This window comes from Giraffa tippelskirchi, chromosome 7 (assembly GCF_054371585.1).
Source record: "Giraffa tippelskirchi isolate mGirTip1 chromosome 7, T2T-mGirTip1v1.2.pri, whole genome shotgun sequence".
NCBI lineage: Eukaryota > Metazoa > Chordata > Mammalia > Artiodactyla > Giraffidae > Giraffa > Giraffa tippelskirchi.
In genome coordinates, this window is record NC_137281.1 from 96,599,660 (window position 1) to 96,626,042 (window position 26,383).

At 39.6% G+C, this 26,383-nt stretch overlaps 1 long non-coding RNA gene across 4 annotated transcripts in view; it reads left to right on the forward strand.

The window, feature by feature from the left end:
* LOC145512762 (uncharacterized) overlaps positions 1–26,383 on the forward strand; it is a 185,908-nt gene that overhangs the window by 11,470 nt on the left and 148,055 nt on the right. The window contains exon 3 of one of the 4 annotated variants that reach the window (XR_014058776.1): positions 1,709–4,074. The exons of the other annotated variants lie outside the window; for them this stretch is intronic. This is a non-coding gene — a long non-coding RNA (uncharacterized LOC145512762). Of the gene's footprint in view, positions 1–1,708; positions 4,075–26,383 lie in introns of those variants that run through there. 4 annotated transcript variants of the gene reach the window in all.

Below are 26,383 nucleotides of genomic sequence, written 5' to 3' on the forward strand. Positions count from 1 at the left end.
CAGACTAAAGGGCACATATTCAGTTATCCTAACTGCTCATTTTTTTAGAAAAAATAGTTTACAACTGTCAGTTACAATACAAATGATAATGATATACACATTTTTCACACATTTAGTTATAAATTTTGGCTAAAACTACTTTATAAATACCACTGTCTTTGATGGGCATAAAAAGGCAAAGAACCCCAAGTACTGGTGGCCTGGAAAATTCCCCAAGTGAGGAAGGAAGGCAAGGTGCACAAACAGGTGAGAACCCTGGACCAGTCAGGCCAGCAACCAGCGAGTGCTGGAGGGTTCCATCCACCCCACTCCTCACCACCATTACCCCCTCTCAATTTACATTTCAAGTTTTTATTTAGTCTTTATTATTATTCTCCTAATATGAATATTATTCTCTATCTAATGAATTCTTCCTAGCATACGAGTAAAACTAACAATTCAGAGAACAATCAAGTGAAAACACAAGTCGCCCTCTAGCAAAACTGTTGAAAACACATTCCTTTAAGGTTAAAATTAAACAGTCTCCTCTGACCTTTTTTTTCCCCCATGACAGCAAACCCTGGGTAGGTCTCATGCCTTCTCACGCCTTCCCCGGCCACCCTGCACATTTATACCGGCTCAGAGACCTCCAAGAGGCAGGTATCAAGGAGAATTAAAAAGGAGCAAATGATCCACAGATCTAGTGCTTTGTTTCTAGGAGCAAGTGGTGTCCACTTCCAGAAACTCTGAGGCTAGAATGATAGGGGAACTGTGTGGTCCAGAAGAAATTATGTGTGGACCTGAATGTCTTGGCATTATTAAATTTCCCTACTGGGCCAACATACTGCCTCCTGGCAGTTAACCAAATTTTGCCTAACCTCATCCACATTTAAAAGTCGATGGAAAAACAGGAAGACCTTTCAGGGGGAAATTCATTCATGTTTGGATTCAGGCAGACTGAGGAACTTTTAATAGCACTGTCATTATCCTGCAGGGCACACCACAGAGCAACCAGCGAGCTCTCCCTCAATGGACATAAAATTTCCTCTGGAATTTACAGAGCAGAAACCTTAAACACACATCGCCATAAGAACCAGATTACATAATGTCTCCATCACCCTCCTGACAGCTACAATTATGAGTCAATCCCTGGTTTAAATATGAAACCGGAAGCTCCGTGTTTCCCCTCTGACTATGTGGCAGGCTAAGTGGAGCTCTCCGGGCCTGTCAGCTTGGAGATCTGAGCTGCTCCCACAGTCACTAATTTAGCATGAGACCAAATGATTGGGGTAATTAAAAGCAGCACTGCAGAGACCCACTCCAGGACCAGATGTTCTCCTTGTTTAACCATTGCCCACATAAGGAACAGAAATAGTGCCCACCCCCCTCTTTAATTTTTCCTTTTTTATTTTTTTTATCCTCCCAGCTAATTTCCGGCTTCTGATCTTTCAATCCCACAGAATAAAATAAAAATAAAAGCCCCATTACCAAAAGATGACATGTTATTGAACATATGCCTGTAAGTTGTAATGTGACCTGTAGTCTCTTCTTTGTACTTCTTGAAGCCTTCCAGCTCAGAAGACTTAAGTTGCCCTGGCAACCTCACAGGACCAACAACTCTAGAGAGCCCCACCTAGCTGCAAGAACGTGAATTTGAGTCAACACAGGCCATTCTGGCACTTAGTAGCCCAGAGACGAGCAAATAACACTGCTTTTTGTTTTATTTTAGGAGCCAAAAACTGGCTGAATGAGGCACCTCCCCTTTTATTGCCAAAAAACAGGACATATAAAAGTCTCCACCCTAACTTCTAGAATGCATTGGCTAAGACAGCCATGGATCATCTGGTAAATAAAGGAGAGGCCTTTTCTTCATTTTTCTGGCTACTGGACAAATAACAAGACAGAAAAAAAGGGAAGTTGAGCTAATAAGTTAAATCTTTCAAAAAGGGAATGGCAGTAGGTCATATAGCTAGTTTAGTCTAGGAAATTAGGTGAACTAGCTTTGTTTTCATATGTCCTTTGGGATCCAGGATCTGGTCACCTTCTAAACTGCAGGCTTCCCTGGCATTAAAATACCAGAGATTGTAACGACTCTCTTGCAAATCAAGAGAATAGAGATGCAATTATAATTCCACAGTTTCTGACCATAGACAAGCCACTTTTACCTCTGTGAAGTAATGCATTGATCTGCAGTGGGGAATGATAGCTTTTGCTTTCTTCTTTTCGGGTTCTTATCTCTGCAAACTTCAACCTCACCAACTATTTCTAGGCATGTGCAGTTCTAGTTTTTAAAATAGAAGGTATTACAAATCCTGAGGATATCCAAAAAAATAGGTATAGTCCTTTAAAAGCTAAATACATCTAAATGCATGAGACATGATTGTTTATATGGTATTTTTGACTCTATATCAGTGTTATAAGAACCTTCCTTTCTGGCCTTCAACGATCCATTTGGATCATTAATTATTTGGGAGAGTCAAGTAGGTTGATGCAAGTCATTCCCTATTAATGACCCCATCTGAAATAAGCATAAAACTGCTCTGAAAGAAATACTGTAAATCGGAAGAAAACAAATACTCAATAATTTGGAGAAAATTCAGGAGTTCTGTAAATTGAGGGACACTGCTACTGATGCTATATATATAACTTTCGTTCTATTAGAGAATCACTTCATATGTGGGGTCTGATGTGGGTTGTGCTGACTCATTGAAAAAGACCCTGATGCTGGGAAAGAGTGAACACAAAAGGAGAATGGGGTGGGAGAGGATGAGATGCTTGGATAGCATCACCGACTCAATGGACATGAATTTGAGCAAACTGCGGGAGATAGTAGAGGACAGAGGAGCCTGGCATACTACAGTCCATGGGGTCACTGAGTGGGACACGACTTAGTGACTGAACAACAACAGTGCCCACCTGGCTAAATAGATAGGAAGGAACAGTTTGAAAAGAGTCTCAACTCTCAGGGATGATATCCACATCAAGACAAAAATGCAACTCAGAATAACAGCCAAGCAGGGCCACATGATAAGAAATAAAGTTGAGGACAATTGTATGTTGGGCATACTGTACCCTGACACAAACATCTTTAAACTGGACTTTATATTTCTCAACACCTAACTGTGTGTGTGTGTGTGTGTGTGTGTGTGTGTGTGTGTGTTAAGGAAGTTGAGGGGAACATCCATTTCTTTATGTCAATGTCGCTTCAGTGGTGTTTCCTGCAGATACCTGGAGATGCATTTGAAATAAGATGCTCTCTACTGTCTCATTTATGAGCTTCCTCATTTTGGTGAAAAAAATTAACTGGTTTTTATTGAACGGTGAAAAAGTCAGATATTCAAGCCCTCAGAGGAAAACACTCAAGTTACAGGTCTAAACAAAGCCCCAAATAACAAGAATCATGGAGATATATTTAGATCAATATACAAGAAACATGATATCCATCATACATAGCCACTGTCTTACTGTCCCACATCCATGGGATGTTCAAAGAATGAATGAAGAATCATCTATGCATACTCCTTGCAAATATAAAATGTGATTCAAGTTTGCCAGTATTAACCATCCACTCAGGGAAAAAGAATGCCTCCTCCACCTCAGTGCCCCACTCTGCTTGGGTCACTTCAGGAAACATTTGTGGCATGTCTGTGCTCTCAAAATGTTTTCCTGCTCCTTCTTTCAAACTTCTACCTAGCCAAGGGTTCCCAATACCCACCAAACTTCTATTTCTTGTTTACATTGTAAGTGACAGAAAATGGCATCAAGTTGGTATTAATTCTTTATATTCCACGTATATATTGCCCACTCATGATGGTCAGGCAATGCTCTGGGGACAGGGGATGCCAGAATAAAAGACAGGTTCCTGTCCTCAAGAAGGTATATTCTAGTGGAAACAGACATTAGACTATTAGCCCTAGTTATAATTGGTGCAAAGTCAACAAAAAACTCTGCGATCCTTTTACGTTTGGCCTGCAGATTCAGGCCCATACATCTTACACAAGTGCTCACCTCCAATTTAGAAAGCATCCTGCCAGCACCCAGAGCTTTGTGGTATGAGTTATCTGGCCTTTTGTTATTCATTTTAACAGATAAAAATATTAAACTCAGAGAGGCTACGTGGGTTTTCCCAGGACCACACAGTTGTCTCAATGGAGGAAACAGGGAAATCTTAGAGAATAATCCTAGCCCTAAAATAGCAGTTGCATCCCAGAACGTCAACGTTTTCAGGTTACATCGTTTTACATCTACATTTTACATTTTACTGTGACCAATTCTGGACCTGCGACATAGCCCACTCCACCTCTGAGAAAATGGAAAACCGGGAGCAATGACCTCAAAAACAACTTCCTCCTTCAAACGCAATTTCTTGTCCGCCTAAACATTTACAGCAGGGCAGGTGGTGTGAGTTGTACCAAAGACTCTTTCAAAGCAGGAACTCTGGCCTGCAGGTCAGCCTGGATGTTGTCCAAATTGGGTTCCACCCACGGTGAAAACCAATCTGTTTATCGGTGCTTCTTTACGATGTTACAGAATGTCTGTGAGAGACGGGGCCCAGTTCCCGCCTGCTCTCTTAAGTTGCCCTCCCCACAAAGGTGCACACACAGACACGCTCGAGACAGAAAAAAAGCTGGATGGGCCTTCCCTCCTCCCAGGCCTGCAATGAAATGCGCTTTAATTGCATCAAAGGGCTCTTCTCAATGGGGTTTCAGAGCCGCGAGAGCAGCGTTCCCGGCGAGGGCTCCTTTCCGGCTTGCCAGCATTCCTCTGCTCGGCGAAGGGAAGGGGACGGGGCTCCTTCGGGAGGCCCGCAGGCTTATTTCCATTCCGCTCGCATACAGCCTCCGTTGTGCGGTCTGGGCCTGCCGAGGGCAGCCTCGGCTGCCCGCGAACAAAGCCCCATTCATCGCCAGGGCCGGCTTCCTCCCGGCCGCGCGGCCGCAGATGGGCTGCGCCGGCACGCCATCCAGAGACCCGGGCGCGCGGCCCGGTTGGGCGCGCACAGGCCCGGATTCAGGAGGCCGGCTCTCGCCGGGGCCACCCCGGCTTCTATTTCGGCAGACTCTGCAGTGAGGATCTGCCGAACCCCGTTTCCACTTCAGGGCGGGGGATCTGCGGACACTGAGTCTTTTCAGCGTGGAAATTCTCAGTTTACTCACGGCTTGTTGAGAACCGAGCTGTCAGTTTCCGCGGCCCTCCCCGCCCCCACTCCCCCCACCCCTGGCTCCGCCACCCCTGCCCCTCGGGATGGTACGGCCCAAAGTTCCCCGAGTTGTGAGAGGACTTTGTTTCTCGTCCGCGGCCTCTGAAATCCCGACGAGAGGGTCACTTCCTGACTTTTGTGTCTCTTCAATCCAGCGCCTGGAACGTTCTTACCCTCTTGTTGTAACTAGAAGTACATCATTGCAGGCCTTCTCCGTTAACTTTTTTTCAGAACTTAAACATTCCTCTAGGCTGAAGTTTGGAACTATGGCTTTACAACAAAGACCACTGTTTTTCCTCCCCCGTCTCACCCCTGGAAAAAAGGAAAACAGAAAAGAAAACCCACTTGTTCACTACCCCTGTTTACAGCTGTGAAGCACATTTCCTCTGTCCCACACATTAGACCAGCAACAGGTTAATGCCACGGAGAGCTCTAACGTCAAATAAAAGGATTACAAGCCTCTGTTTCCTTAATTCCCAGGCAGTTGGAGGGGAGTGGTGGGGGAGGGGATTGGGGAAGCTGGGGCTTGATTCCTAGTCCACAATCTAAAGCACAAACAGGCTCCAGATCCACATTCCTATGGAGTAGATGAAACGGGATGGCAGAATCAAAGAACATCAGATATAGGACGATTTATCAACTCTAATCCATTCGTTTCACAGATAAGAGGCAGATAAGATCTGGGAGGGGAAATGACGTGCCCACACTCAAAAGGAAGCTGGTTCATCTTGGTAAAAATTGCCCTCAACCAAACTTGCAAAATAACCCTAAAAATAATTTTCAACAAGAAAATTTCCAAGAAAAATTATTGTTCAAAAAGATGTATTTGATGTCTTCTTTTCCCTCTGTATCAGAAAAGGCCTCCTCTTGTGTTGATGAAGGAAAAGTGAGAACCTGGGATTGAAATGAGATTTAGAAGAGAATCTTCAAGTGTTTTCAGAAAGAACGGCTCCCTGTGTTTTTTTTGCTCCCTGCATTTTGAATACTGCTGACTTCCCTCCTTAAAGTAAAATATTGCATCCTTGATGTGGTTAAAAAACACAACAAAATAAAAACTGGTTACTCACCACTTTTAAGACTCTTTTCCTCTTGCTGGAAAAAAAACCTTCAGCATGTTCAAATGGTGATAGGGTTACTTTGCAGTGGTTGTTTGTGAAGGTACAAATGAATCAGAACACACAAGAAAGAGAAAGAGAGCGCACGCGGGTGTATGCTTGTGGTGTCCCAGGCACTGTTCTAAGCACTTGACATACATAACCTCATTTGATCCTCACAGTAACCTCTGAGGTTTGCTATTAACCTTACTTGAATTTTACAGAAAAAGAAATCAAGGCTGAGAGAGATTAGCTTTAACAAGATCTCAAGGATGTTAAGTGTCCAAGCAGGGCAGTCTGTCACCTGAGCCTGATCTCTTGCACGCCAGGCTTTACTTAAACTTTACACACAAACATGCAAGAATACACCCTGGGTACAGAGATCTAGAATTGGGAGCCTGGGAAACTCTAGCCAGACATAGGGCTTTGTGCTTCTGAAAGAGGTCACGCTATAGGCCTGAAGGCTATAGGAGGAAGAAACTGCTTCATCCAGTCCCACCTGGAAAAAAAACATTTGAGGATTTTCTAATGTAACCCTGAAACTACCCTTTCAGAATACAGTACAGTGGGAGTTAATCGTCACTACCTATTCTGAGTAGCCTTGTGATTTTATCTTTTAAGCAATATTCTGTCAACTTGCAAGAGTGTCTCAGTGTGCCGAGTCAAACAAAACTTGGGTTCAAGTCCAGATCTGCTATTTCCAAGAGATGAGACTTTGGAAAATGTATTATACCATAAACCTCAGTTTCCTCAACTATAAATTGAGAAAATAAGAATAGCTATCTCACTGGGCTATTCTGAGGATTAAGTGAGATTTTCCATGTAAATGTTCACAGTAGTCTTCTTCCTACATTCAGCATTTGTATGAATCCCTGTAGACTAGGTTATGCTGTGGTTTAAAAACATCTTTATTCTAACAGCATAGATTTATTTCTCACCCACTCTGTACATCCATCCCAAGTTAGCTGGAAACTCTGTTCCATTTCTCTTACTGGTGAAATATCTGCCTTCTCAAACAAACCTTGCTAGTTGTCATGGCACAGGGACAAGAGAGCATTGGAAAGTAATTATTCTGGTAAGAAAATGCCCAGTCTGGAAGTAACACGCATCACTTTCTTTTGTAACTCATCAGCCAGAACTAATACACTCCCTTCCATCTCACAACCCAACTACTAAAAGACGGGAAGTACAACCCTACCATGTGTCTAGAATAGGGGAGGAGAGGGACTGAAAATACATGGTGACCAGAATTAATGACTTCACCACACTCAATAAACAACTATGCTTCCTTCTTGTTGTTTAGTTGTGAGTTTGTGACCCCATGAATTGTAGCCCACCAGGTCTCTCTGTCCATGGGCTTTCCCAGGAAAGAATACTGGAGTGGGTTGCATTTCTTTCTGCAGGGGATCTTTCTGACCCAGGGATTGAACCTGAGTCTCCTCCTGCATTGGCAGGCAGATTCTTTACCACTGAGCCACCAGGGAAGCCCATTCTTCTTCCTTGCTAAGTCACTTCAGTCGTGTCCGACTCTGTGCGACCCCACAGACGGCAGCCCACCAGGCTCCCCCGTCGCTGGGATTCTCCAGGCAAGAACACTGGAGTGGGTTGCCATTTCCTTCTTCTTCCTTAGGATGTCAAATACTAGTTCTTTTTTTGCAATTTCCAAATGTATAAGTAGCCTCAGCTTTTTTAAAAACTAATTTTTATAGGTGTATAGTTGATTTACAATGTTGGTTCAGTTTCTACTGTATAGCAAAATGAATCAGTCATACATATACATATATCCATATACATAGTTTATAATAATACATATACATAGATTCTTTGTTATACATATACATAGATTGTACATAGATATGTATACAAAGATATACATAGATTCTTTTCTCATACAGGTGAGTTATACATATATATAGATTCTTTTTCTCATATAGGTCATTACAGAGTATTGAGTAGAGTTCCCTTTGCCATATAGTGGGTTCTTATTAGTTATCTATTTTATATATAGTGTATATATGTCAATCCCAATCTCCTAATTTATCTCTACCCCTCCCTTTCATCCTTGGTAACCATAAATTATCTTTGACTCTATTTCTGTTTTGTAAATAAGTTCATTTATTTTTTTTTTAGATTCCCCATATAATCAATATCACATGATACTTGTCTTTCTTTTTCTGACTTACTTCACTCAGTATGACAATCTCTAGGTCCATTCATGTCACTGCAAATGCCAATATTCATTCTTTTTTATGACTGAGAGTCTCTGCATTAAAGACTTCCAAGCTGCTTTAATGCAGAAGGCTCTGTAATCTCAGGAGTGATGTTTTGATAAGATTCAACAGTAGCCTCTGGCTACACCAAGGTAAAGAGGTATTCTGCTTCTTAGAAGCTCCATAAAAGAAAAAAAACCACACACACACATTTAAAATGCTTTACTTTGGCCTACCCAACTTGGAGTTCATCGTGGGAGGGAGCAGAAAACATGCAAATAAGGGCAAACACAAGTTTCAACCACAAAACTAGGAGAGTTCTAGGAAAGATGTTGCAGTGACAGGGAGCACCAATGATATTTTCTCTCCCACATCAGACTGGCCCAGCTGTGTCTTGTGGAAATGATTCTTAACTTTGCCTCAACATTTCCTCAAGTCATTTCAAATGAACTTGTCTTTGTTTTCTGAACAATTCAAGCCTCATCTGGAGTTCATTTAACACATGACTTTCTGATTGACTGACCTACACAGAAATGTTCATCTACTTCTCTCTTTTTTGTCTTCTGCATATAGTCAGTCAGGCTTTCCAGTGGCTTAGTGGTAAAGAATCCGCCTGCCAAAGCAGGAGACACAGATTCGATCCCTGGGTTGGGAAGATCCCCTGGAGGAGGAAATGGCAGCCCACTCCAGTATTCTTGCCTGAAAAATTCCATGGACAGAGGACCCTGGTGGGCTACAGTTTATGGGGTTGCAAGAGTCAGACACGCTGCACATGCATGTACCCATATATTCAGTTTCAGATCATCCTGTTAAATTCTTATTTGACCATTCCTCTATTGTTGGGCATTTTAGATTGTTACTGATTTTTAATGTTATAAATATAAAAAGTAACACTAAAATGAATATTATGATACATAAAATTGTATCTGCATATATAATTCTCTTGAGGCTGGAATAACTAGGTAAAATTATACAAATTTGGACAGAGGAGCCTGGAGGGCTACAGTCCACGAGGTCGCAAGAGTCGGACATGATTTAGAGACTAAACCACCACCACCATGCAAATTTTGCTGCAGGAAAGCAATCTGACCCAAGTGTGTGCGCTGTTGCTCAGTTGTGTCCATCTCTTTGCAACTCCATGCTCCTCTGTCTATGGAATTTTTCAGGCAAGAATACTGGGGTGGGTTGCCATTTCCTCCTCCAGGGGATCTTCCTGACCCTGTGTCTCCTGCTTTGAATCTGTGTCTCCTGCTTTGGCAGGCAGATTCTATACCACTGAGCCACCTGGGAAGCCCAGTCTGACCCATGCAATAACCTTTACCTCTACTGGTAGAAACACAGAACATAGAGAATAGTTACTGTAGGAAGCTGTGTCATTACCTACTGCATCATGGGAACTTCCTGGCCCACCAGCCTCAGGAATGACAATGGGACCAAATTCTTCATTGTAATGTATAAAGTGGCCTGGTCTAAAATAATGATTTATAGGATCATGTTGAACAGAGAATGCTTATGAGTCAGGAAGTGAAAAAAGCAGGCACTCTAATTACAACCGTATTTTTTTAAATGATTGTGAAAACAATTATTGAGGACCATTTATACATAAGTTTTCATATAAGACATTAGGAATGATTTTTTTCCTTTAATCTTCCAGAATTTTAGATGATGGTTATATTGATTTATAATAATATTAAAAACATGAGTAGAGCAAGCGACACATCTGATGAGAATGCTAGCTAGGAAAGCTGTGCAGCAGCTGCTCTTTTAGAATTCCCAGCCATTGTTGCACTGGAACCAGCCCCAGTTGCCTGGATATGGAGGCCGCATTTGGGTTCCCCAGGGTTTTCTTGTAGCTGCTTCCTCCGAGTCAAAAGGGGGGAAACACCCGAGTGGCTAAGCAAACAATGCAAAGTGTATCACCACCAGACCTGACTGGGAGGCCTCCTGAAGGCCTGAGACTTCAGAGAGGAGGGGCTGAACTTGCAGGGGAGTTTCAGAGCAAGAAACCATTTAAAAGAAACAGGAAATGAGCCCCTCAAACCCAAACCATGTGGGAAGACAGGCCACATCATTTAAACAAACCAACAATACAAGTCTGTATGAATGCCCTGCTACAACCACATTCCTGAAAATCATTTGCAGTCCAGTAGGGAAAATCTATTTATTTAGCAAACATTTCTTAAACACCTCTGTGGGTCAGGCACTGAGATCATCTTAAGGTTTCAACTTAAATGTCTTGGCCCTTCCAGGACATACATTCTATGGGAAGAGACATGCAAATAACTCATCAGTCTGGAAGTAGGATAGATTTAATATAAGAGGCAGCACATGCCTCTGTGTTAATTAACAGAAAAGGCACCTGAAAGGGTGCACTAGATTTGGGAATTGCAGAAAAAATTCCCAGACTAAGGAATAAGAGATAGAGGTAGGAATGAAGTGCAGATGTATGATGGTATGGACTGAATAAAGCCTTGTCTCTCCAGAAGCTTAGCCAACAGGAAAAGAGAAAAACAGGATAGTAGCATAAATTGAAATTCAAGATCAAGGGAGTGTAATTTCCCAGATGGGAGAGGCCTAAACATGTTTATAGATTGAAAGGAAGAATTCCACGTAGAGGAAGAAATTGGAGATACAAGATAGACAGGGGAGATGGGAGGGGAGGGCATTTGGTACATATTTTGCTACTACTATCTCTTCCTCTTGGAATTTTTACCCCATCAACAAGTTGTCAAACATTCTTCCCTGTTTAAAGAGCCCCTATTTTGTAGCTCTTCTTGCCTGTTTTCAGCAGGACATTAGACCTAAGATTCTATCTTATGTAAATCCAGCAATTTTAAAATAACGATGATCTTTTACATTTTATAGATTTTGTCTGCTCTAAAAGGCATCAGATTTATAGTTATCTGATACTTCCCTTTGCCTTCTATTCCTTCCTCCAGATCTTACCTAAACATGACCTCAATGTTTCAGGGGCCAAGAAACAAAGATGCACTGCAAAATCACTGCGTTGAGAGAAACCCATTGATCATAGGTTAGAAGAAGAAAAAAGGAAAGCAGTTATCTTAGAGAATATTACATTTTTCTTTTCTTCTTGAAGTGTTTTAGTTTTGAGTTACATTTCCTTTTAACCCACTTTATTTATTCTTTTAAAACCCATTGGTTTATTATAGCTATACATCTGGTGACCAAACATGAGTAATATTAAAAGAATGAAAAAAATTAGTTGATAGAAATAATACTTTTTATATTAATTAGCTGCCTGTCTTTTTCTTCAGTTAATCTCACGCATGCTAATTTCCTTTTTGAGTAGAAAAGACAATAATGAAATGAAACAATCCTTTGTGAGGAATTTTTCAATTTTTCTTTTCAAATATGAAACTTTATACAGAATTCTAGTAGGCAAAGGAAATTATAGGGTGCAGGATCTAAGAAACTTGAATAGCAAATCTCCATCTTTTAGAGATAGTGGTAGTCTAAAAACCAACTCTTCTTGTTGCTGTGAGCAGTAGATAACCCTTTATTGCTAACATGTAAGGTATTTATTATTTCACTTTCACTCAAAACAAGCACCTAAACCAGCACCGATAAACCAAGGGGTCAGGAAGTCTGACGTGGAAGCAGAGCTGCTGAAAATGCCAGTGTGTCTTTATTTATACCATAATGGTGTTTCTGAAGGGTAAATGGAAAATAGATATTTTCCTTTTAATCACATTATTGCTTTAGTCATCTCTTATTAGATTGATCTTCAGTTGACAGTCTCTTAATAAGTTAGCCAAATTTTCTCTACCCAGCTTCCTCTTCAATCATTTAGCAAGAAATTGTCAGTAAATAAATGTATAGTATCAGAGAGGGACAAGAAGAGGACAGTGAGTGTTTTTACAGAAACTCTGCAGGGAATTATTTTGCAAAGCAAGAATGACCTCATTAGGTGAATAACCATCCCATTGTTTACTATTTTGTAAAACTGGTTCTTCTATATTATATTTGGTTTTTTTAAAAAAAACAAAACATTCCTGAATAGAAGAAGTCTACCAGAGTAACCTTCAGCTTTTCCATTTCTAAAAACATAAAATCCAAAATGCAAATTATCACAATAGTACAGTGTGAAGGGTTTGGTCAAAAATACTCAAATTAGTTGTAAGAAAGAAAATGGAGATATTTCTCTATTCATCAAATTTCAGATATTTACAAAAGTTCACTTCTTGACCTTTTTCTCTTTCAACTCTCAAACTTTGCAAGAGTTTGTTTACTTTTTGGATTGTTAAGGTCTCCAGGTATATTTTCAGAACACATTATGTTATTATTTAAGGATTAAAAGGAGTTTTAGGAGACCATTATCTAGAACAAACTTAAGAAAAAGAGCTCTTCTTATACCAATATGTATCAAATGCAATCTATCAAATGCAGTGAGAACCATTTAGGCAGGTATCAGGATTCCCACTGGGAAATAAACATAGAATTATGAGTACGATGCAGAATGCTAAGTGATTAATCACTCCCAAATAAATGGATATTTTGTGAAATTGAATACATAAGGCTTCTAGGAGGCTTCTAAGAAACATTTACTAAACATCTATTTTGTACAAGGCACTGCACTAGATACTACATAGGATTCAAAGACAAAGAAGACACAGATTGATTGTGTTTTTTAGTAATTCTTTCACCCAGAGCTTGGGTTTTGTTTTTTTAAAAAGGTAGGCAAAAGAATAAAAAGACCTCCTTTTTAGAAAAAGGAAAAAGAAAGGAGCTAGTAGGGACACATCTACTTTGCCAAGTGTCATGTCAACAAAAGCATTCCTTTTGAGTAGCTTGATGAACAAGGACTTTTCAAGAGATAAAAACAAAACTTGAAAAGATTGAATGGTTGTTCCTACTGGTCAATCCAGGCATATTATAATTCAAAGGAAGGAATGATGAGAAGTTTAGCTGTCAAGATAGTGACATCTTCAAGCCCCTGACACTTAGTAAAAATACGAAAAGTAACTCAATCCCATTTGGTTCTGCTTATCTCAGAATTCTACTCCAAAGCTATTCTGAGAAACTGAAAGGTAACTGTCCATTGGTAGTTTTACAAACTCACCAAGGAAAGAAACCACACCCTGGGGTCCTTTTGGTGCCACTGGATTAACAGGAATCTCTAGGTTAGGGCTCCACTTTGTCGCCTGAATTTCAAGTTGAAATGATATTGAGACTTGGGTTTCCCTGAGTTAAACTCTAGTGGACATGGAGCCTGGGAACTCTAATTATAGTAGTTTTTATTGAAATACAAATAAGGTGGAGTTTTTAAACTTCCAATATTTAAGTGTTAATTCACATGTCTAGAACATGGAAGCCCTCTCTAAAGAAAAAAACCCCACATAGCTCAGAAAAAGTATTTTACTCTATGAAAGTGCTCAGTTCACCTGTTCCACTGAGGACAAATTGACATTATAAAGTCAGCAGGATTGACAGTAAGGACTGTTTATTTTGAATAAACAGAACAGAAGGCAGGAATCAGTTATTTTACCATCTGGAAGTAACTTCTGGTCTAGAGCAGGGATCGGTACCCTGAAGTCCCTGGGCCAAATCCAGCTTCCCACCTGCTTTTGTAAATAAAGTTTTATTGGAACTCAGCCACACTCATTCATTTAGGTATTATCTCTGGCTGCTTTTGTGCTATGATGAGTTGAGTAGTTACAACAGAGACCATATGCTTCAAAAAGTCAAAATATTTACTGTCTGGTCCTTTGCAGAAAAGATTTGCTGACCCTGGTCTAAAGGGGTGTGAAGGCTTATGTCTATTCAAATATTGCTGCTGCTACTGCTGCTAAGTCGCTTCAGTCGTGTCTGACTCTGTGCGACCCCTTAGCTCAAAGAGTATTTGTACCTTTACCTAAAAGAAAAAGAACAATGTAAAATTTAGTCCAATAAACAGTTGTTTCGTAAACTTTTTAATTGTCTATTCATGTCAGCTGTAGTAAAAACTGGTAACTCCTTTTCTAATACACTCCCCAAACTCCTCCAAACCCTTAAAAAGCATGGTTAGCCTTCCCATACCACTCTAGAATTTGAAGAGCCTGATCCACTACTTTATATATATATGTTTTGGTCAAAGTGGTTTCTTCCCACTCTGGGTTCAGTTCTATTTTCAACATTTATCCTTCTGTATGAGGTTTTTCCCTCTGAACAATAGATAATATCTCAGCCCACTTAGCTATTATTTCTATCCTTGGATTCCTTTCAGTATATTTGGGTTGGGTTTTTTCCTAGTGTGTCTCTGAAAATGTGCATTTCTATATTTATTCTGCACATGACTGTTTCAGTGTTCTTCATTTTACTTCCTTCCTTAATAAACTATTTTGTTAACAGTGTTTATTTTTTCCTCCCATCCTTTATCCTGTTGTGGTTATTTTTAAGGTGCTACTGATTCCCTGACACCCAAACTGCAAGGTAGAGTATGGCAGATCTACTTCTCACCAGGCTTGGCAAAAGGGCACATGAATCTTTGCTTTTCTTAAGATATTTTCCCTGAAAATCTGCCTTCTTATGAAAGGTCCTTTCTTACTAGGTTCAAATTACATGTTTTACTGAACATCTAATTAGGTTATTTTTTCTTGTATTTTTAGGGAAATATTTATGGTATCTGTTGTTACACCAAAAAAAAAAAAAAAAAAAAAATTCCAAGGGATGTAAAAAACCAACAAACCCACCTTATACTAACCCACTTAAGTTACGTGCTATCATGTGCCATTATACGCAAATTGAAATGAAACAACCCATCTTCTCTTTAAGATGGAAAATATGGGCCAGACAATGTTTCTTTAATGTGCATTCACAAACAGCTGAACAATTATGACAAGAGAATGTTGATTATCTGATGTCAACCTGTTCCAAGGTTGTCATCACTAATGACCAGTCACAAGGTTCCATAATGAAAGCTGCGCTTTTCAATATTTTTATTCTGATTTAAATGAAAGCACCAGAGACTTGCAGTTATACTGATGGCAAGTTGGAAGGGATACCTCCTAGGGAGACAAGTACTATGCTGAAATAAACAAGGTGAAATGAACAAGTGGAAGAAACGCATTTTTCTATCCTTTGGAGTTCAGTCCTGGTCATATAATTTGCTTTGGCAAAAGAAAAAAAAAAGTAAGCAGAAATAAAATATGTCCCTATGTCCCTTACTTATGCCAAGAGGGCAAGCCTCAGACAGAAGATCTAGTATGAATTTTGTCAGATGTTCATTTCCTTCTGCCACTATGACCAGCCACCTGTGCATAGTGGCTGATCTATCTGACTGGGTGCCAGGGCAAAGATGACAGTGACAACATGGAGCTCCCAGCCAATCCAAAATGGCCATGTGGAATGAGCCACTGAGATTTCAGCATCATTGGTTAATAATCATATCATAGCCTATTTTCTATTACCATGGTTGAGACAACTTCTGGAATATTGTGTTCCCATGCTTTAAATCCAGAGGCTGATGACAAAAATGATAAACAAAAAAAGACTCTCTTGTGGAAGAAAAATCGGCTTATTGAAAAACACTCCAAAAAAGCAAATATAAGTGAAAGTTTGAGTTTATTCAATGGGGTAGACTTGTAACAAAAAAAGACTCTCCAAAAAAGGAAAGGACTGGCTTATCAAGTGGAGATAACAGTGCTAAACAACAGAAGTGCTTAAAGAGTAACTAAATGGCTGGAGACCTATAGAAAAAAACAGAAAGCTTTAGTTTAGAGATAACTTCTAAAGTTCCTAGATTCTCTGAGATGATAAAACTGAAACAGATCTAACAGTACTCATGTCACATTTCCAAGACTGAAAAACTTATTCCCTACAGCCTTATAATATATTGGATGGAAATAAGTACATATATGATTATTTCTTCTTCATAATCATTGCCAATGGCTCTCCCAATGGCTTTCAGAAACCCTGTCTTTCCCACATTAAGAAAAGTCCCCAAATAATAGCTTTTAAGCACTGGATGGTTTCTATTGATTTATAGCTCCCTACTGAGAGATAGTTTTACAAAGATTTCTATCACCTCCATGGTTTTAGGAATGATGGCTTTGGTTTTACCCCTGACAGATCCTATAATTTGAAATTAAATGCTATACTTATTTGCTAAAGTCTCTTGGGTAATGAAGTTTCTTATTTCCAAGGTTAGTAATAGTCTTAGAAAAAACTTGCTTGCCTCCTGATAAGGAAGCCTAGGAAATGCCCCCAAATAGACCTTGAAACATCCTCCTGGTTTTCAAAATGAAAATTCTTGTGCTGATAGAATATCAACCTACCTCCTCCAGTGCATTTCAGAAAGATGAACAATCCCAGCTTCTTTACATCCTCTAACATTTTGATAGCAAAAAAGTGTTGGAAGACTGCATGATTTCTAGATCACAATTTATGTTACTAATATTCGGTGCATGGGAAAGCATTAAGACAGAAATATTTAATATTTTGCTAAATTTGTCACCTGCATTGGCATAATTCCATTTACTTTACAATATCATATTTGCTTTTGGTATTTCACAGGACTCCATAACTACTAAAACAATAAAAGAAAAATACTGTGAAATTATAATAGAAGACTAAATTCGTTGTACTCTGCTATATCCTGGTGTCATCTGTAAGATAAATTGTCCAAACTCTATATCTCAATTTCCTCTACATATGAAAATATCTCAAGTATCAAAGATTGACAATCTTTTCTTCTAGCAAGCAAAAGCCCCACAAGAAGTCAAGTGGATGATATGTCTATTTAAGGAAGCAGGCAGAGATAGATCTTAGATGTGACCAGATTGACAAAGGTCATCACCAAAGCACTACAGGCCAATGGTTAAGAACTAGACTATAATCAAATCGACCTGGGTTTGCATCTGTGCTCTCTCATCACCAGCTATGTCAGTTTAGGCAAGTCATTTAACCTCTTTAAGTGTCAGTTCCTTATCTATAAGGCAGAGATGATAATAAGGCAGTGAATTATCCTGTAAGTGAAATAAGACAATACACTAATCATCTTGGTGTCTCATAGTAACTATATCAATTACTTATTGTATAGCAAGTCACTCCAAGACTTATTGGATTAAAGTTGCTTGGTTTACTCATGATTCTGTGGATTGGCAGTTTGGACTGAGCTCATCAGAGTATTTTTTTTCTTTCCATAATGCAATGGCTGGACTCATTCATGCATTTATAATCAGTTGACATCTTGGCTGGGGCTGGCTGGTCTTGGATGGCCTCATTCACATGTCTAGAGACTTAGGTGGGATAATTGGAAAGCCAGAATGTCTGGGATGGTGTCTTTGCAAATGCCATCTCTCTCCATATGATATTGCATCCTAAAGGAGATTAGGCTGGGCTTTTTCATCAGCAGCAGTTTTCCAAGAGGGTAAGGCTCAGTGTGTAAGTACTTTATAAAGCCTCTTCTTGCACCATGCTTACTGATGTCCTATTGGGCAAAACAAGTAATAATAATCAACTTCAGAGTCATTGTAGGTGTCCACTATACAAGTTGTAGATACCAAGATTCACAGCTCATTGGGAGCCATTCCTCTTTTAATGCTGCAAACAAGTTAGTAAACTACTTTAAGTTAGTAAATGATAGCTATCTTTATCGTCATCATCACCATCACCATATTCAGGATGTATGACTTATCTTTGAAGGAACAAAATTTGAGATTTCCAAGTTCAGCAATTTGGCTGTCAGACAAACAACCCACAAGTGTTTATTGAGCACATACATACATCTGGTTCTTTTCTTGAGGCTGAGGATACAGCAGTTACCAAGGCCCTGCCTTAAGGAACTTATGCCCACTAAAAGTGGGCAGAAAAGTAAACTTGAGAAAGAATGGTAAATATATGGAATGTTCAGGAAAATGGACAATATTAGAATATTAATGCTTTCATACTGAACTTTTGGACCTACTGAGAAATGTCTCTTAGCAAATACTTCTTGAGGAAACTGCTAGTCTTAATCAGCCAGGATTAAAGGAGATAGAAGATTAGAAAATACTACAGTACATGATAACTTGTGTATATTCACTAAGGCCTGGCCACATCAGTGATCCGTTTTACTCCTTTAGGAAACTTAATTCCTTTTAGCCTAGTATATGACTTCAACTTCGGTATTAAATAGAGAATCTCATTCTTAGGCTAGATTAGGGCTCAAAGGAATATCCATGCTCTGGTCTAGAGCAATGAAATGTGATTAGCTCATAAAGCAATGTGATCAGATTCAGTATTCCTTGAAATGTCACCTAGGCAATGTCCTGAAATAGTATTAGAAGTCTACAGCCCTAAAATTCAGTTTGCCTTTAAACCATCACCATGGAGTAAATCAGTAGATTATCTTATTTAGAAGTAATCTGAGAGTCTCTAGAAATTAAGGATATTCAAGGACGAACTTGGCATTTTAAGGGATTAAATCCAGAGATTTAATGAAGAGGCTGTAGCAGTGTGCCAGGTTTCAGGAGCCCAGGAGGAGAGCAGGAGGAGCCCAGGATTCATTGATTATGTACAGGACTCTGACCAGAAGTGGAGAACCAAATATTCTAATAAAAATTTACTGTTAATATTAAAATCAAGAAATGTGGAATTAGACATGAAAAGGAAAGTCTAGCCTATACATAAAGGAATGAGATTGGAAGTTTACTGAAGCCATGAACCTTAGACATTTCAGCTAACACTGATTGGGGACCTATTATATACCCAGCACATAATCTTGGTCTACATTCTAGGAGTATACAGAGGAATAGAATATAAATAGAACAGTCTTCAGGTGGACTGGCCAACCAAAGGAAATGATCAGAAGCAAAAGTTGGGTCAGAAATCAGAATACAGGAACTGGTTGGTCTCATACCACAAAATGTGTTGTTTTGACGTGGGATGGAGTCAGTTCCTCCGGTTAAGCCTTCCTTCACCACAGATAGTCATTACTTCTTCCATTCCTACAGTTCTCTGTTCTTACCTTTAATGTAGAATTTATCCTACCCCCTTAAGTCAGGTTTTCCCTAGATAACATGCCCACCTTCTAGCACAAAGTCTGGTACATAGCAGGCATCTAATAAGTGTGTTGTAATTATATGCTCAATTAAATAAATAAATAAAAGAGTGAAGCAAACTGCTTTGTTTGCAACCTTTCTTTATGGCTACAGATCTTGCTTCTGGATTAGAAAAGGCTATGTTCATAAACAGGTCTGTGTTGGAGTGAAACACACCATGCACTCACCTTACAATACTCTCTTTCCTTCTCTTCAGCTTATAAGTTGATATAACACTGCAAAACTTCATGACGAGTTTGATGACTGTGTGTACACTCAGTTGCTTAGTTGTGCCCCACTCTTTGTGACCCCATGGATTGTATCCCTCCAGGCTCCTCTGTACGTGGACTTTTCCAAGCAAGAATACTAAAGTGGGTTGCCATTTCCTCCTATAGAAGATCTTCCCAATCCAGGGATCAAACCCATGTCTCCAGTGTCTTCTGCATTGGCAAGTGGATTCTTTACCACTGCAACACCTGGGAAGTACTAATTTGATGATTATTCCAATGTAAATAATTTTGATTATCAAGAAACCTATGGGAAATAAGTCTTTTACTTATAGTAAAAGTCCATTTGTTTACCAGATGCTTCTTAAAGACAAAAGTAAAAAAGCATAGCTAAGAGAAAATAAAAGTTAAACATTTTAGGAAAATTAAAACACAGTGAGCCTCATCTTTCTCTGTGAGGGATTTCATATCCACTTCAAGGATGAGCTTAGATCTCAAGCACATATATACATGCACACTGTGTTACTTTAGTCTAATTAACAGGTGCCTTTCAGTTACTTCCTTTTTCTAAATCAAGAAGTACTGAGTCAGTGATTTGGCTGGGGGGAAATCTCCAAGCAACGACTATTAATAATGAAGACTTACTAAAGTTGGCAAAATCTATTTCCTCTTTAGAAAACAGAGAGAGCAAGCTATCAAAAGTTAGAATCATTCATGGAGACAAAGAGATTAGGAAAAACTACTTCTAGAAGTCTTGGTTTAGTTAAAATTTGGACCACATATTTTGGGACACGTACCGGAGTTCTTTATGTTGATTATTAACAGAGGCAGTTTCCATTTCAGGGCAAAAGCTAATGGTTTCCCAGGTGGCACTAGGGTTAAAGAACATAGGAGAAGTGGGTTTGATCCCTGGGTTGGGAAAAGTCCCTGGAGGAAGGCATGACAACCTACTCCAGTATTCTTGCCTGGAGAATCCTATGTACAGAGGAGCCTGATGAGCTACAATTCACGGGGTCACAAAGAGTAAGGCATAGACTGAAGTGACTTAGCATGCATGCATGCAAGTATTTATATTGCCCAAGTATTATGATAAGTTCTTGTATATAAGTTATTCTTCAACCTCTCAAAACAACCCTGAAAGTAAAACTGAGAATGGAGATCTGATATTTCTGACTTAAAGGATATGCTCTTCTCTGATACTTTACCCTGTTACCTACTGAAAAAAATGCACAACCTAAGAGTTTAGAATTATATTTTATTTGGCAGACTTTCTGAGGACTTCAAGCCGGGATACAATCTCTCAAGTATCTCTGAGAGACTGCTCCAAAGAAGAGGTAAGGGAAGAGGCAGGATATACAGGAGTTTTGCAACAAAGTCTCGGTAGTTAGAACATCAAAAGATTAAAGAAAAACATATCTCAAGGAATTTAGTGCTTTTCTATGTATGGGAAGATACAAGGGTCTGGGCTGATTGAAATCACTCCTTTGATTCATATCCTAGCTATTTAGGGCCAGTAGCCTGCTCTTTCCCATTCTGAGTTCCCTCAGGGTGTACCATTGGGTAGCTGTTGTGTTGATGGCTACAACATACTTTTTTTACTGATATGGCAGGCAACATTTTTCCTTCACACTATACTAGCTGATATCCCTAATTTCAGGATAAATGTAGTTGAAAAATGGATGGAGTCTCTATTTGGAAGAACTGTATTCCACAAATTTCTCATTTCACTTGTCAAGAGAGATTGACAGTTTCCCCAGATGTCCCAGCAATAGGATTCAAAGCTTGGGACTGAATATCAGACAAGCTATTACATATTTCCTCATTCTGTTTATAATTTAAGGGGGTTGGTTCATCTCTGAAAGACAAAGGCATTTAAACTATCTTACTGACAACCCATGCAGGTCAACCCCCCACATTCACTTGAAACAAGGAGTATGTGCAGTGTCTCAGGGTGACCCAGTTAAGAGAAGTCTCCTTTAAAGCTATTAAGTGTGGTTTCTTTTTCAGTGAGGTCATCCTGTTTAATCCCTCTGGACTGAAAGAGCCTATGAAGCGTCTCTCTAACAGCTTATCTCAGTCCATTTCTTGGTGGACTAGAGGGCTCAGCTACTTAAGAGTTCTCTTTTCAAGTGAGAAGAAAAAAGAGGTTGGTAGTGAAGAGGGGGATAAGTAAGAAAAAGGCTAGCAGTAAAATGCTAGTCAAATGGAGAAACCATCCCATGGACTGCAAAAAGACATAGAAAGAGGTTGGGAGCTTGTACAAGGAGGAAGTTTGAAGAGTCCTCACCCACTTCCTCACCATTCAGTAAATCTTCCCTTGTGGAACCAACTATACAAAAAGGAAAATACAAGAAGGACTGCATTCAGAGCATGCGTTCCTTTGTTCCACCATGGGAAAAATGAATAGCTGTAACTTCCCTGTGCAGTTTCATCTGTTCATAAAGCATCATAGTGATGTTTTCCTGGAAACATGCATAAAACAAAAAGGTACATTTTGTATGAAAGATTTCTCCTTTGATAAACTTCTGAATCAGAATCTTTGGGTGGAGTATAACAAAACCAAATATTGCATATTAATGCATATATGTGAAATCTAGAAAATTGGTACAGATGAACCTATTTGCAGAGCAGGAAGAGCGATGCAAATGTAGAGAATGGACATGTGGACACAAGAAGGGGGAGGTGGGACGAATTGGGAGACTGACAATGACATATACATACTACCATGTGTAAAATAGATAGTGGGAAGCTATTGTATAGCACAGGGAGTTCATCCCGGTGCTCTCTGATAACCCAGAGGGGTGGTGGTGGTAGGGAGGGAACTCAGAAAGGAGGGGGAATATGTATACATATAACTGATTTGTTGTACAGCAAAAACTAACACAACGTTACAATGGGATTATACTCCAATAATAAAATTTTTTAAAGAGCCCTTGGGTAAAGTTGGGCTTCCCTGATAGCTCAGTTGGTAAAGAATCCACCTGCAATGCAGGAGATTCTGGTTCAATTCTTGGGTCCAGAAGATCCAATAGTGAAGAGATAAGGTACCCACTCCAGCATTCTGAGGCTTCCCTTGTGGCTCAGCTGATAAAGAATCTGCCTGCAATGCGGGAGACTGTGTTTGATCCCTGGGTTGGGAAGATCCAGTAGAGAAGGGAAAGGCTACCCTCTCCAGTATTCTGGCCTGGGGATTTCCATGGACTAGAGTTGGACACGGATGAGCAACTTTCACTTGCACTTTGAGTAAAGTTAGGGAATCTGTGGTTTATAAAATTTTATCTCTCCCACACAACTCCAGCATGAAAAGATAATCAAAACCATATGAGCTTTCTTCAGTCAGACTACAAGATGTTAAAAAGATAAAATAGATCTATATTTACTCAATGCTAAAGTGAAAAATAAGGTGCAGAATACAATGAAAGGCATGACATTTATATAATAAAAAGTTATCTATCTACTTAACTATCTATCTCTTCTGTTCATAAATAGAAAATTTCTGAAGGAACCATAAACAATAGTTATATCTAGGGATCAAGATACTTGGGATGGGTGAGAGGAGGGGAACATTTACTTTATACATTTACAGCCTTTTATACCTTTGTTTACCATAAGCATTCCTTCTTTTTATACTTTTGTATTTTTAAGAGTTCACAGTCAATTCTGATGATCCACTGGAATGAAAAACCATGGTAGAGAAATGGTTGTTAGTTTTCATTATTTTAGTAGTCATTAAGTGACTATTTAAACACTTGTTCATTGACTCTGGATTCTCTCAAGCTCATTGCTTTCTGAAGCTTCTTCTAAGTCTTGCTCCAGAAAATGAATGTGTTTAAGACAGGACTATCCTTGAAACACCAATCTTTTAAGACCAGTCTGGAGCTTTGCATCACAGGATCTTCTCAAATCCATTGTACAGACAAGTCCAAGTTTCCGCATACTCAGATGCAGCAGCAGTGTGGCCAAATTCATGAAGAAGATACTGAGAAATACAATTTGGTTTGCTTGGGTTAATTAATCAGCAAATATCAAAACCATTTGTCGAAGATGATCCAGCTTGCTCTCTCTATAGAGATCAGCATGCCCTGTTAGTATCCAGGAAGGAACATAATTTTCAAGAGCAGAACAAACCTGTGCCAGCACTTGAATAGGCTGTCCTTTCCAGTCACCTAGAGGCAGGAAGAAAGCCAGGCAAAATTCTTCACCTACCCTATATGAAACTTCAGATCTTCCTGCTTTCCCTTTTCTAAACCTCTCCCATTCTCCTATTGCTGTAAGAAATCTGAGCCTCTAGGTCTGTTCCCTGCAGTCCTCAAAACTGACATCAGACAGTTCAGGAGCTTGCCTGCAGCACCCACCCATGGCTGCCCACCATAAAGCATCTTCAAAACTATTTCTTCAGAATTACTCCTTCTGGCATCAAAGTTTTACCTTCTTCCTAATGTTGCAGTTTTCTGTAGCTATAACTGAAGAAAGTGATTCCAGAAAGTCATACCAAGGGTTACATCAGTACTTCTCAACCCCTCAACACACCTGGGAATTATGACATGAGATATAGTAAGGGAAAGGGGAGAGGAGAAGGACTATATCAGAATTTTAAGGAGGATGAAGAGCCCCCATAGTCCTCGAATGACTTCTTTTGAGAGTCACTGGGTTAGCTAGATATTAATTTCACAGTTAACTTCTCAGGGCTAGTTATGTGTTAATGGAGCAATTCTTTAAACCCAAACTGAATCTCTAATTATGAAGCTACAGTTATGTTGCTGGTAGAGAAGATATTTTGGGATAAGGGAGACTTCCTGGGTTTTTCCCGAATATGTCATATCAAAGGGTGCATATATCACCTAGCCACTGGGCTTTCTCTCTTACCCAAAACTTGACTAAAGACTTGCTAAAATCTTTTTCAAGAGATTAGTGTGCTGTACTTAGTTGCTCAGTCATGTCCGACTCTTTGCGACCCCTTGGACTATACAGTCCATGGAATTCTCCAGACCAGACTACTGGAGTGGTTAGCCTTTCCCTCCTCCAGGGGATCTTCCTAACCCAGGGATCGAACACAGGATTGCATTGCAGCGGATTTTTTTACCATCCAAGCCTTGAAATTCCACTTACTAGGCTAATTCTGCCAAAGTAAGGCAAGAGAGGAAAACTATGCACACTATCACCTCTTTATTTTTAATGGTATTGACTCTTGAAACCCAGAGGAATGCTAGTTTCCATGAGCTCCTCTCCACAGGCTGATATTTTAAGTATGGAATGCTTGGAACCAACAACCGTCATTTTGCCCTTGTGGACAGGACATGGTTTACCTGACCTAGAATAGGCAGCTCTGTTTTTCTGATGGAAATCTTGAAAACCAACATGGAAAATATAATGAGGATAGCCTCATAAAATAAGGAAATATCCACCCACAAATATATTTTTAGAGCCCACAGTATCACAAAATGCTTTGCTTCCATTTTGAATGGTCACTTTACTGTCCCTCCAACACCCCAAAATTACTCATTTCTGGAACCCCTCAGACACCACTGAAAATACTAAACTCCACTCTCAGTATTGGTCTACCCATCATCACCTAAACCAATCTCCAAATATCTTTGCTATCACAAAAATTCAAAATGACACCATTATTACAAAAGTAAATGCCACTCCTATAAATGGACTATAAAAGACACTACTAAACAAATGTTTGGGTTTAGCACAATTTGATTGGGATCATGTAGAATGGGACTAACTAATCTTAAGAGTGAAAAGGTAATAGTCTAAAATCCAAATCAGATTTTTCACGAGATATACCACAGAAAAGCTGAATGTTGATTCTGATCATAAAACTTCCAGCCTGAGAGCAAGAGGGCAGATCTAATGCCCTTTTACCAAGAAAAGCTGTAGTCATTTATTAGAAGCCCAAATGTTGACCAAAGCCTCAGAGTGGCATTCCACTGAAATTTTGGCACTCAAAAACTGTAACCTTGAGCTGTCTAATAGGGATTTAACAAATACCTTAAAGCACAAATCTCTTTGGCTGCAAATAACAGAAGCCCGTTTGAACCACTTTCATTAAAAGGGGAGAGGGAATTATTATAAGACTGTCTTATGGACCCCAGGGGAGGCAGAAAAGTCTTTATAAGGACTAGGATCAGACACCAGGAAACTTTCAGGAATTAAGGCAGTAATTTGATTCCCTTTTCTCTCTCTATTTCTGCCTCGTTCTTAGTCCCTCCCCACCTCCTCCTTCCCTCTCTTTTCTCTTTCGTCTTTTCCCTTTCTCCCCATGGTTTCTCATCTCTGCCTTTTTGAGGCTTTGCTTCCATGTTACCTCTCAGCAGAAGCACTTTCTTTGCTTCTCCATGCACCAAAGACCATCTCTCAATCAGCAGATTCTGACCAAAAACTCAACTGCAAATCCTAGGAGACAACCAGATTGCTCCAACATGGGTGAAATCTCTCTTTCTGATTAAGTCAGTGGAAATACAAAGGGGCAGAGTTTTCTAGCATAAATGTGGCTTCTGAGGCTTGATTCTGTGATGGGCTTGGGAAGATATTAATTACTCCTTTCACTGAAAAATAATTTAAAATGTAAAGGTCACAAATTGACAAATGGAAAAAAACAGTAGACTAAACCTTTGGGAATTCTCCTTTTCTTTTTTCTCTCTCCCCA